The following is a 14,257-nucleotide window of genomic DNA, read 5'->3' as shown; positions in this document are numbered from 1 at the left end:
ATGAAAATTTGGGGTTTCTTGTTCAAAATGTATTAAGAATTTCAAGGTAGTGACACTTTAAGAACTTTAAGTCAAGCATGGAACACCATGTGGCTATCCAAGTCACATGCCCTGAACGTTTCTCTCTTCCTACACATTATATTCATGTTCACAGCTTTCCATCTGTAGGGTCTTTTTTGGCTAAAGATTCTTTTATTTTCAAACCAACCACTGTAACTCTCTAAGCCTTTGACCCTTTTTCTGCTTTTGGTTACTCACCACCTTTCACTTGGAAATGACTTTCATATCTGGCTTTTAGTTTATGGTCTGCCTCCAATGTACCGAGCACTCAATTCTGTATCAGGTGGAGAACTATGAATAAATCATGGCCTTTGCCTTGAAAAGCCTATAAAACCAGGACGAGACAGAAAGCAAAACAGAAAATTTCCCTAGCAAGACTTTCTACTTTTTAGAACACGGGGAGGACTAGAGGAAAAATAATGGGTCCAGGCAGGAAGAAAGGAGATCATCATATATTGTTACTGAGTACCCATTTTTAATCAAAAGCAGACTTTTGCCTATCAGAAATCTTGCATCTCCACTTGCAAGAATTCTGCTTCCAGATTATCCAGGACTATTCATGTTTCTCACACACTCAATTACCATCTCTTTCCCTAAGTAGACTAGAGTTATCTATAATGCAGCCCTAACATGGGGAGCAGTCAGCAAACAGGGGCGTGTCAGAATGAGGATAGATCATGCCATAAGTATTACCTTTTGGGTTTTATATTTTATTGTTCAGTGCTTCTGGCTAAATGAAACCTGCAGATCACTTCAAATTATTTAGGAATCAATGTTTTTCTTTTCTTTTCTTTTCTTTTCTTTTCTTTTCTTTTCTTTTCTTTTCTTTTCTTTTTTTCTTTTCTTTTTTTCGTTTCTTTTCTTTTTTCTTTTCTTTTCTTTTCTCTTTTCTTTTCTTTTCTTTTCTTTTCTTTTCTTTTCTGTTTTTAAAGATTTTATTTATTTATTATTTGACAGAGAGACAGCCAGCGAGAGAGGGAACACAAGCAGGGGAAGTGGGAGAGGAAGAAGCAGGCGCCTAGCAGAGGAGCCCTATGAGGGCCTAGATCCCAGGACCCTGGGATCAGGCCCTGAGCGGAAGGCAGATGCTTAAGGACTGAGCCACCCAGGCGCCCCCAATGTTTTTCTTTATAGTAAACTTGCCATAGGCAATAGGAACAATATAATTCTTTGTAACAGGAAACTGCAATTAAACTCTTTAACTAGAGTCAGAGAAGGTAAACTTCCCACCTTAAAATAAGTCAGGTATTAGCAGAACTCAAACATATAGACAACCCACAGAGAATACCTGGTTGTTTTTGTTGTTGTTGTTGTTGCTGTTAGTAAATATTGGGCTTCAAAATACCTCTTCCTTCGAGATGGGCTAAAATATAAGGATATATCGTCCTCCACACATTAATATTAAATCAGTATATTACCGGAGCAATTGATGCTTCCATTGTCCTAGATAAAAAAGATTTTTCATATTTGAGTTTTTAGTAATTTTTTCTAAAGCTTTAACATGTTTTGACGTATGAAGTTTAAATGTTTGTTGTGTTTTTTTTTTATCATGAACTGCTTGTTGATATCAAATAGCATAAGGGTGAGAGTGGGTGAGGTTGACTGTAATGGGGCATGATCTTGTTAGAAATGTTCTAAAGTTTAGTTTGAGTGGTGGTTATGTGGAAATATTCATTTGCCAACAATCATCAAATTATACTTAGAATCTGTACATTTTATTGTATATAGAGTATGGCGCAATTAAAAAAAATCTTAAAAGTAGGGACTAAAGGGTTGCCTGGGTGGCTCAGTCAGTTAAGTGTCTGATTCTTGATCTCAGCTCAGGTCTTGATCTCAGGGTCATGAGTTTAAACCCCATGTTGGGCTCCACACTGGGCATGGAGACTACTTAAAAAAAAAAAAAAAGGATGAAAATAGACTTAATTTAAAAAATGTTAAGAGCAACAATTTAGAAATTTAAAACCATTAAAACAATTTCAAAATTGCTTACTAAAATAAAATAATAATAATAATAATAAAAAGATTAATTGATGGATGCCCGTTGCCATATATTAAGGGTATTTTATAGTTAAATATTAAGGTATTTTATACTCAAAATATCTTTTTCAGGGTACAATGAATTGTTTGCTGCCTTACAGACTGACTCTTGAAATTCATGTGAATTTCCTTATAACCAGCAGCAAATTAAATGAATCATCTTTTTTAAAAAAAATTACCTATTTTTAGAGAGTGCGCACAGCCGGGAGGAGGGGCGATATGAGAGGGGGAGAAAGAATCCTAAGCAGATCCCACCCCCACCATGATGAGCCAGGAGCCCAACGTGGGACTCAACCCCAGGACCCTGAGATCATGACCTGAGCCTAAATCAAGAGTCAGACACTCAGCCAACAGAGCCACCCAGGTGCTCCCTGAATGAATCATCTTAAACAAAAATCTCCTGAAATAAATTGGAGGGTCTAAACATTTTCCAAAGTAAATTTGAGCCCTAACTCTGCTTTATTTAGGACCAGGTCATTTAATTTGATCACTGAATTATTAAACATTTCCTTGTCCTGTCTGCCAGTGTTTAGATATTTAATTGTTGTCAACAAAACCACAGCCTGGAAAGGCCATTGTGACATACATCACAGAATTAGATAATATGCCTCAACATTTCAAGTAGCCTAGAAATTTGTAGTCCGTCTTTCACATTCAGTCAGTTATAAAATCTCACTGCATATATTCCATTTCTGCTAGAGCTTCCCAATTATTCCTCACCTCCTCTTATGTGCACAGTTATAATTACCTCCTAACGGCTGCTTTGCCTTCAACCTCATCACCTCCTCAGAAGTGAGGAATACATCCTGCTCACAAGTCAGTAATGTTCCTTCTCAAGCACGGATCTGAATACACTGTCAGCCAGTTTCGGACCAGACACAGTGGCCTTAGATAAAAGTGCAGTGTCTACCTATAGACTGATTTTGCTACGACACAATTTCTGATTCAAAAATCAGATAGTGTGGGGATATGCACAAATCAAGAGTCAGGCCTACTTGCCTTCTCTCTTGTTAGGTAGGTAGGTAGGTAGGCATATAGGCATATATGATATAAATGTATGCTTTTGAATTGAAAACCCCTTTTCCCTTCCCTGCAATTTCTAGCTACAGAACTATAGTTTGGGCAAGAATTACCAGGGGAGATGTGCGGTAGCTATAGGGACAATCTGCTAGGATATTTTTTTTAAATAAAGGATTAGAATATTAGATGAATTTCTTTTGCCCTGGAAAACACAGACTATATTGAATGTTCAGCAGTCTTGTATATATGTGTGTGTGTTTGTGTGTATGCGTGTGTATACACATATACACAGACAACCTGCTTGTACTTACCACAATCCATATGTATTTTATAGCTACAATTCTGTACTTTCGAATGTGGCACCCTTGTTTTAGAATAGCAGTTCTCAGCCTTGCCCATACATTTGAGTATTCTAGAGAGTTTTTTAAAACTGATACCCGGATCTCACCTTCAAAAAGTTTCTTTTAATTGTTTTGAGTTATGGCATTAATGCTAGGAATTTAGAGACTTTTCAGGTGATATTGTTGTTTGGCTAAGTTTGAGAATCACTATTTTAGTGATTTGCTTTTTGAAATACTTGAAAATAAAGTATATAACTTTCCTGTAGCTATTTGCATTGGCCTGAGCTTCCTTATTCATTATTCATTAAGAGTAAAAGTCATGACCAAGATGCCTCGAGATCCCAAAGTCAACTCTGGTGGATTGCATAAAGCAGATGAAGGTACTACCCACAGGCTCTCTCTACAGTCTGTTTACTTAATGGCATGTTCAGTTTTGCAGTGAAACTAACAGAGATTACATAAAGGGAAGGGAAACACTTTGGTGTCCTCAGGCATCTGAGAGGACTATGTGAGGAAACCTACATAAAACACCCTTCAGAATAAATGCACAGCAAATGTCAGTTCCTATCTAATCTTTACTTTCTCAAGTAGTGAATTTTTCAAATTGTATACATTAAGTGTGTGGATTATATATATATATATAAAATCAATTATACCTCAGTAAAGCTGTTTAAAAAATTAGAAAGCATATACAGTGCATCTCCTCTAAGGAGTGTCTTTTGGGTGTCATAAAAGAATTTCCCTAAAGCCAGGATCAGCAAACTACGGCCCAAGGGCCAAACCCGACACACTGCTTGTTTTAGGATAGCCTGTGAGCTAAGAATGTTTTTATATTTTTTTTTCAATTTTTGTGAAGAAAAGAGGGTTAATTATATGAAATGTAAATTCCAGTGTTCATAAATAAATTTAACTGAAACAAAATCATTCCCCCTTATTACCGTATTGTCCATGGCTCCTTAAGTACTATAGTGACAGTGTCGAGCACGGCAGTGTGACAAGACCATATGGCCCTCGGACCCTAAAATATTTATGACGTGGTCTTTTACAGGATGACTGGAGCAATCCCTAATCTAACAGCAGTTGGGAAATAACAGGTTTATACCCTGGAAGTCAGTATCTAAAACATTTAGCCCATTCTGCCCTCCCTGTACCAAGAAGAAATCAAGCAATTAGAGAGCAGAGCAGCAAATGACACTGTCAATTTGTGCACAATAAAGTAGATGAGGTAATAAGGCCATTTCAAAGAGAAAAAAAAAAGGTGTAACTTGACTTTGAAAATGAAACAAAACAAAGCAAGCAAAGGAATTTTAAAACCTCTGAGCAATTAACATCCCTATTCAGATAGCAAGCAGCAGAGTTTGGGTGGTAAGAGTTTCTGCTAGGAAACTTACTGGTGTCTGTCAGTAGACAGAGAAAACTAGCTAGAATATGAGGTAGCTGGGATATCACCTATAATCTGTCATACCAATAAAGAAAACAACATTCTTTTAAAAAAAGTCTTTATTTGTGGGGCTCCTGGGTGGTCCAGTCAGTTAAGCATCTACCGTCTACCTTCAGCTCAGGTCATAATCCCAGGTCCCTGCTCAGCTGGGAGTCGGCTTCTCCCTCTCCCTCTGCCCGTCCCCCCACCGCCCCCACTTGTGCTCTCTTCTCTCAAATAAATAAGTACAATCTTTTTTAAAAAATCACTTCATTTTTTTTTATAATTAATTTTATTTTATTATATTATGTTAATCACCATACAGTACATCCCCTGATTCTGATGTAGTTTGATGCTTCGTTAGTTGCGTATAACACCCAGTGCACCATGCAATACGTGCCCTCCTTACTACCCACCACCAGTCCATCCCCTTCCCCCACCCCCTCCCCTCTGAAGTCCCCAGTTTGTTTCCCATAGTCCATAGTCTCTCATGTTTCATTCCCTCCATCCCCCCCTTCCCCCACCACTTCAAAAAAATCTCTATTTGTTATCACTGGACACACATGTATCCCACCTAATATAGAGACACATAATGGATTGTCTAAAATCGAATGTCTAGAACGATGTCACATTTGCCTCTCAGATAAATCCATTAGTAAGAAGGAGGTTTATGTAGTTCTTTGGTTAAATGTCTATGTCAGTACGGCTAGGCCATGCTGCTCAGTTGTTTGGTCTAACGTTACTCCAAGTATTGCTGTACAGGTATTTTGTAGATAGATTTTCATGTATATCACTTGACTTCAGAAAAGGAGATTAACCTCCACAACGTGGGTAGGCCTCGTCCAATCCCTTCAAGACCTTTAGAGCAAAAACTCAGGCTTTTTAGAGAAGAAAGAATTATGCCTCAGGACTAATGTAGAAACTGTGCCTGAGATTCCTGCCTGCCAGCTTGCCCTACCCATTTTGGACTTTCCAGATCTCATAATCACATGAACCAATTCAAAAAATAATAAATCTAGATAGATAAATAATAGATCGACCTATAGATCAATAGATTGATCAATCTTACTGATTCTTTTCTTCTGGAGAACTCTGGCTGATACAGTATTTTTCCCTCTGTCCCTGGTTCTCCTGCAAGGTCAAGCCATTGGCATGGCTCCACTGTGGTCTCAGCTCCCATTACATGGCCTGCTGCACCCTTCCCTCTGTATGTGCTGTTATACTTATTATTTACTCTCTTTGCCCTTTCAGTGCTACTGGTAGTAACAGAGCCCCCTTTTTTCTACTCAAGGGATATAGCTCTACATCTTTTGGCTTCCCTGTTTGTTAAGCACATATTTGAAAATAGTGCCTGATTTATCTCTCCTCAAATTACCGTAATGAAAGCATCCTGAGTGTCTTCTCCTTGGACCCTGACTGATAGTACTATCAGAATAAAATAAAGTCTTTGTAAAGTGCTGAAAATGATGCCTGCCCTGTATTTAAGTCTTCAGGAAAATGTTAACCATCATCAACCTGATTGCTGTAGTTTAATCTTCATTGCAGTGGCTTCTAAACATTCAGTTTCTGCACTGATAAATACTTCTGAACATATTAAAAATCCCTCTTCATCTTTCCACGGTTCTGTTGAGTCTCTCTCTAGGGGACTCTGGCTGCACCTTGACAGTGATCCAAAGTCTGCAGCAGCCTCAGGGTCAAGGACCCTGCCTCTCCAGAGGCCATGGTCCTTCACCTGTTCAAGAAGGGCCAGTTCCCTCCAGGTCATATGTAAAAGAAACATCTTTCCAGAACAGAAGCAAGGAAAGAAATCTCATTTAAATGGGATGGGAGGGGAGGTGGTGTACAATGATCCCGTCCATTTTGTTGAACAAACAAATTGGATTGCAGCATTTTGGGGAAGATGATGAAATCATATTTTAATTGCCCCCCAGATTTTTTTGCACTGAAATGTGACAATAAAAAAGTAAACATTTTTAAAGTATCTGTAGGAGGAACATCCTTTTATATTTCTTCTTCATCCCTGATCCCATCATAAACACCACCAGTTTTCCACCTACCTTCTTAGGCTCTAATAGCTATTTTTCATAGGGAGCCGAAGTCATCTTCCTAAAACAAATACATGATCAGGTTTCAACCTCAGCCTAACATACGTTGATTGGTCTCCATTGTTCACAGAATAAAATAGAAGTTCCTCAGCATGACCTCCAAATACATTTCTAGCCTTATGTTCCATTCATCCCAAACCCTTAGAGTTCCCTGGGCATCTGGAAATGCTTTATATTCCCACTTTGTGGGATGTTTTTTATATTTGCTCTCCCTTGTGTCTGCATCCATCCCTTCTTCATCTAGCCAGCTTCTGCTGATCTTTCAAGTTCCAGCTCAGTCAGAAAGTGGTCTCATCTGTCGCCCAAATCTAAGTAGATACCTCTTCCTGTGTGTGTGTGTGTGTGTGTGTGTGTGTGTGTGTGTGTGTGACTGTAGCTTTCTGGGAAGACCTCTATCACTACCCCTGCCATAAAATGGTGCCCGTAGCTGATCTTGCACTGTGTCCATTCATCCCTCAGTGTCACAGTTGTTTTGGCATAGAGCAAGCACTGGATAAAGCCTCAGCAGGTTAACGGACAAATACATGTTTGGATATACTGGTGAGCCAAGAAATACAAATCCACATTGGCTCTTTATATTATTGTTATGACAATTATTATTAAATTTGGATTTTTCTCAAGCTGCTCATGAATAACATTTTTCTGAAAGCCTTTGTCTCGGCCTACTAAGTTTCCCAGCCCAACTCAGATCTTTCGACTAACATTTTACTTCCTGGCCAGAGTCCTCAGGGTTCAACCAGCAGTCACTGAAAGCCCTCATTTTTGTGTTTTTGTTCATGATCTTCTTTAACTTGAACTTCCTTAACATTGAACTGCATCTTTCAAAGTCAGGGTCAAATCAATTGACCATAAGCTTTTACCCTATTCTCAGGTCACTCTCAACTTTCTTATCCTATCATATGTAGTTATTATTTGAGAGAGGGAATATAAAAAAACCTAAGGATAACTAGATTTGAGTGATGCCTCAACCAACTCTGTAACTTTAGCCTTGGAAAGTAGTTTATCCTCTCTGAACCTTTGTATATTTATCTGAAATGCAGTTGGTTTCAATCTATTTATTTTGCCTCTTGATTATTAAAACTACAAGCAACTCAGTGTGTGAAGGCACTGGTACAACCTTGGCATGTTGTGGGGTATTCAATACACATGTACACCTTGGAATCAAATGTTTTTGGAAATTCATTTGTCAATCCATCATGATTTAAATTTTCAAATATCTACTTTTTATTTAAAAGAGCTACTGGGACACCTAGGTGGCTCAGACAGTTGAGTGTCTGACTCTTGATTTTGGCTAAGGTTATGATCTCAGGGTTGTGAGACTGAGGCCCACGTGGGGGTTCCATGCTCAGTGAGGAGCCTGCTTGGGATTCTTTCCCCCTCCCTTTCTCTCTGCCCCTCCCCTGCTCTCTAAATGAATAAGTAAATAAATAAATAAAATCTTCTTAAATAAAAGTTTCTTAAAGTGCTTTACATTTTTATTTTTTAAAGTGCTTTACATTTTAAATGAGCTTTACATTCATAATTCTTTATAAATGTATTTTCTTTAAATACAACAATATAGTAATTGTGTTGGCAGGCCTATATTTTGGAAGTACTAGTCTCTTTGAAATGCAATCACCATCTGCTTGCTGTTCACACTTGATTCCCACTTGCTGCTTGACCTCTTTTAAATTGGCACATCCATTTTTATCTCCGGATTTATTCAGTTTATGAGGTCACTGGCTGCATTAGCAATGTGTCTGACCAGTGGGAAGTGCTCATGAAAGAGGTAAGCCAAACCAGGAAATAGTGATTCAGAATCTTCAGGACCCTGATGGTGGGAAGAGGAAACAGAGAGGAGACAGGAGGAGAGAAAAACAAGAGTTACAGGAAACAGGCCCTCAGCCAAGACCACAAAGAAGAGATTGGGCCAATTTGCCTGGAAGCTGATCAAGTTGCAAAACCTTTAACTCTGAGCACATTCAGGGCAGAGTTTGATGCAAAATGACAAATTATTTTGCAAGCAAGAGCAATAGCTGATGACAGTTTTTTTGTTGGTATTTCCTAGCCATTTTAATTAATGCAACACACAATGATTGAAGTTTCAACTTTTTTTTTCTTCCTTTTTTCCCCTTTTTTTTAGCTTCCTTTTTTAAAACTTAATTTTTACTTTATTTTGGTTCTAGTGAGTTAGAACATCAGAAATCAAGCTTCCTTTCCATCTTTTGACTTACTACCTAGAATATTTCAATAGGCCAAAAATAACATCTTGCTTTTGCCGTTTTAGTAACAGAATGAAGGAAGAGGTGCTCTTCCTGGGAAAAACAAAGGAAATCTGTTTGAAAATAAAATCTCTTATTCTGTATTTCTATGTGTAATAAGCTAACAATGTTGATTTGGCAGTTATTTGGTAAATAGAATTTGTAAAGAAAGTGTATTGATAGTCCTTCAGCAGATCTTATTTTGGTCTAGGGCACCTGCCTTAATCAAATCAATTGTGTAATTTCTAAAACTTAGATTTTTTTTTTTGAAACTTACATATTCCTAAAATTGTCAAAGTTGTTTTGTTTTTGCATTTCAGGTCATTATTGTCATTATGTCAATATGTCATTATGTTCAATAGGAAAATTTGGTGGGAAAAAAAACCTTATGTAAGACCCAACGGTTAAAAAAGAAAAAAAAAAAAAAGACCCTATTTCAGTCAGAGCTATTTTAAATAAAATTTAGTGGGGACCTTAGATTGCATCTATTTTGAAAATGATTGAAATTCAACTTGTTTCTTTCTGAGTAGAGAATCCTAACCAGGAAATTCTATATGATTCTATAGAGTTGTTCAGTAGTAGAGCAAATTTAGAGCCTTTAACTTAGAGTTTAATTACGTCCCAAATGTGTTCAAAGGGAAGTTCCTACAGCAAATCCATCATACTTACCTATAACACATGATAAACAGATGCTAAAGGATCCTGAGGCACATCTTAGATTTACTGAATCAAAATCATCTGGAGCAGGACCCAGGATTTTGCATTTTATTAACTCCTTATGTTATTTTTTAATGTACATTAAAAATTAGGAAGTTGCTCTTTTTACTCCACAGGATTTTCTCTAATTCTGTTTTGTAGGCATTGCCGTAAGCTTGCTGTTATTCATTTACTCATTTATTTCACAATTTTTCAAGTGCTTTTTGTGTATAGGATATTATACCAGCTGCTGGCCCTACAATGTTAAGCAGAACATTCAAGGTCTCTTCCCTTATGGTGCATAAAATAAAGTGAACATTAATGAAGCTACTCAAACAATTTGACAAATAGCCAATAGGGTTCTTTGCAATATTTCTACCCTGATAAAGGGACACTTAGGACCCGTGTGCTGAAATGAAGCATTTCCTTGGTGGTGGTCCCCCTTCCCTAGATTTTCCCAAGATAACTTACAGCCTTTTACATGGTGGTTCATAAAAATGGCTTTGCATTTAAAGTAATTTTCATTGATTATTTTTTTCTTTGTTTCTTCCTCTTTTTTTTTTTTCCTTTATAGCCACCAAGAACTTCTGTCTCTTGGTAGCAGCGGTACTACATGGGTTACCATGGTAACAGTGCATTTTGGGGGATAACAAAAGTAAATATGCATGTACTATGTCAGCACATCAGTTGCTAATTCCTGGTGGAGGTCTGAAATTGTGTGCAGCAGGCTTTTGCTTTGAAAATGGTCCAAGTTTTTTGTTTTTAAATATATTTTGTTAATTGAATAGTTGTAGCTTATTAATTAGAGTCAAGTAAGACATTTTTTTAACAGTCATTTAAGAAGGGTCAGAGAGAGAAGAAAAATGTATCCTTTAAACACAACTGTTTAATGAATTTAATAGGAGGAGTTAAATTAGGCATGGTAAAAAGATCAAAATGACAAAATTTTAAGTCATGCACTCAAAACTCATACACTCAAGGCTTTTGCATTGATCTTTTAAATTCATGGAGCAAAGAAGAAATACAGTAAATATTTAGTAAATAATAGCATTCTGTGTCAGAAAAACAGAGAATATGGGACCAAAAAGGATCACAGAGAGTCATCTAGTCCCAATTAACACAGTGAGTCAGAGACAAAGCCCTCGCTTATGCTCTTCCTTCTCACTCTATCATTTTCCCCATGAGTGTTGGAATGGTACCTCTTAGCAAAGAGGGCTTGAGGATCAGTGGTCTCATTCTCTGTCTGCTCCTTGTCCCACTGCCATGGCCACCACCTCATCACCTGTTACCTCTAATATTCCAGTATTTGCTGAATTCTTTACCCAGCCTTCTTTCTTGACCTCCTAGTCCTATCTTCATATTTCCGGAGTAAAATGCCATGTTCTTAAAGCACGTGACATACTCTAAGCTGCTTGTTTCAGTGTTGAAGGTCTTTCCTGGGGTGGACCCAGCCTCACTCTGTAGGATGATCTCCCATAGTAATTCCACGTAGCCTCTGGCTCCACAGCTACCAGATTACGCGCTGACCCATGAGCATTCCAATTCTTTTTCATGTTTCTGTAGTTTTGCTTAATCAAGCCATTGTTTGATGCATGCCACTTTTGCCTTGCTAGAAAAACTATGCCTAATTTAGCACACTATCCAGAATACACCGTCCCTTTGGAATCTCTCCTGAATTAATCCCAAGTGTCAGCATGGATAGCTGTTTTTGTTTTGCAGATCATGTTTACACATTTACACATCTCTCTTAAATTTTCACCATGTTGCAATTATGGGTTTACAACTCTGCCTGTGTTCAGGAAGAAGTCCCATGTCTGATTCACCTTTATGTATCCAGGGACAAGGATGGGACATGGAACAAAAGAGAGTGAGTGACCGAATGAAGGGCCGAATCTACTGGGTGTGGAATGATTGTTTTCGACACCTACCAAGCAGGAATTATACATAAAGACAAACAAAAATTCTTTTATTCTCTCCTTTGCTATAGACCTCAAGAGAGTATGCTGATGGGGAAAAATAAATATTGCTTCATCTCTCTCCCTATCAACTGCTTGTTTGTAATAGATACATTCTCCCAAGGTCCAAGTTACTCTAGACCTGAATGAAACACACAAACGAATGACTGACTGTTCCTTGTATAATTTGCATTATTAGAAAACTGCATTGGTAAAGCCCTTTTCAAACCCAGAACTAATATTCTACTCTTCAGAATTGTAGGTCCAAATTCTGCCATTTGGGATCATAGAGTTTAAATTTCCTGTATTTTCCACATGAGTACTGTTAAGTGCCTGTTTATATTAATTATATCTAGTGTCTAGACTACACACTCTGTCTCATCAGCTTTTTATCATTGGGCACAATACCTAGTTCCTTCACCATCGTGACTGCATCACCTTTAAGCATTACCCTCAACAGGGTCTTGAGTGATCGGTTTTAGATGGAATGATAAGCCCTGGAAGTATTTGGTTCTAAGAAAGAGAGATAGGAAAGTAGTATTATAATTTTTGGTGGTAACAGCAATATCATTAAATAATAATGATTTTCCCCCCATAAGCCAGGGACTGTGCTCATCACTTCACGTATATTGTCTCATTCAAACTTTAAAACTTTAAAACAAAAAAAAACAAAAAAACAATCTGAAGGAGATATGATTACCCTAATTTAAGAAGTGAGAAAACTGAGTGTAATATTGAAATATCTTGCCCAAGGCTGTTACCCAAGGGTGGCACAGCGGTTAAGCGTCTGCCTTTGGCTCAGGGCGTGATCCTGGCATTATGGGATCGGGCCCCACATCAGGCTCTTCTGCTATGAGCCTGCTTCTTCCTCCCCCACTCCCCCTGCTTGTGTTCCCTCTCTCGCTGGCTGTCTCTCTGTCGAATAAATAAATAAAATCTTTAAAAAAAAAAAAAAGTACTGTTTAAAAAAAAAACAAAAAAAACCATCCTGATATTAATAACTCTAAACATTGCGTTGTTTTCACAGAAAATCAAAATCAACTTCTAGACCTTCCTTACTCTGTTTGTTCTACTTTTTAAAAGCGATGTAAGTAAAGCCAAACACTGTATGAAAAATAAATTAAATTACTACACTACAATTCCATTGGATTATAGATTTAGATGCCCATTGAAATCCACCAAGGGCATGGATATAGGAATACAAGGAGAACAAATATTGTAAAATACCCAGGAGAATGAATTCTGTTTCTCCATAGAATCTTGACTAACAGCGGTTTGCGCAATACCGTTTGTATATGCTGTTGTCTTCTGTGGCAAAGGCTGCTTCAAAAGGCATATTGGAAAAAAAATTATCATTTTGATTGTGCTGCAAAATACATTTTTCATCTGAAATATACTATGTTGTAATGAAGACCAACCTATGAAACCTATTCTTGGAAGTCTGATTATTGTTTCAGATGAAAAGGCTGAAAGATAATTTTGCAAACTGTAACTACTTTGGAATTTTAAAAGTTTTGAATCAACTTTGCCTTCCTAATATTTCACACCAAAAGGCAAGGAAGTGATATTTCCTAAGTATTTATCCTTCACTCAGACCCCACTACTGCCTTCATCTCATAAAAATAAAGCAGAGTTAAGATTTTTTTTTTTTTGTCCACTGAAAATTTATCATTTTCTCTTGAAACTCCAACCTTTCTATTGGCAAGAATTGTGACTGAAGGCAAAAATAACAATTAAATAAATAGAATAAAGTAAACAAAAAAACATTAAAAAGGATAGGAAGGAAGACAATATGCAGGAAATTCTGTGGTAAGGTAAAAACCAGAAAGTGATTTAAAGTCGTTGCATTCTAGCAGAAACCTTTTTAGTAAGAAAGTTGTAGAAGATGGGTGAATTAGTGAAGGAAGAAAAAATAAAAAGAGGAGAGAGGGTACTAAAATAAACTGAGTGTTCTCTGTTAGTCTCAGGAAAACTGAGGCCTAGGGAAAATTTCATATATGTACTTGTACACTGGTATACATCCAGATTTTACATTCCATTGCAGCAGATTGACAGATTTCCAAAGCATTCCTATGTCCTTTCTGAAGTGTATGTATGCCTCTGTGTGCTCCAAGCTACTTTTTGCAGTAAAATATAAGTTTTATCTATTGTTTTACATATAAAGAAATTAAAGGTCAGAAATATTTCTAATCAACAGAATTGAAGATTTAAATTTCAGATTGTCAGGGCTCCTGTGTGGCTGAGTTGGTTAAGTGTCCGACGATCTCAACTCAGGTCTGATCTCAGGTTTGTGAGTTCAAGCCCCATGTTGGGCTCCACGCTGGGCATGGAGCCTACTGTAATTAATTAATAAATTAATTGTCTGAAGTGACTGCATGCCCCT

Source organism: Ailuropoda melanoleuca, chromosome 12 (genome assembly GCF_002007445.2).
Source record: "Ailuropoda melanoleuca isolate Jingjing chromosome 12, ASM200744v2, whole genome shotgun sequence".
In the NCBI taxonomy this organism is placed as follows: Eukaryota; Metazoa; Chordata; class Mammalia; order Carnivora; family Ursidae; genus Ailuropoda; species Ailuropoda melanoleuca.
The sequence above is the reverse complement of the archived record's forward strand: the minus strand, read 5'-3'. Positions refer to the sequence as shown.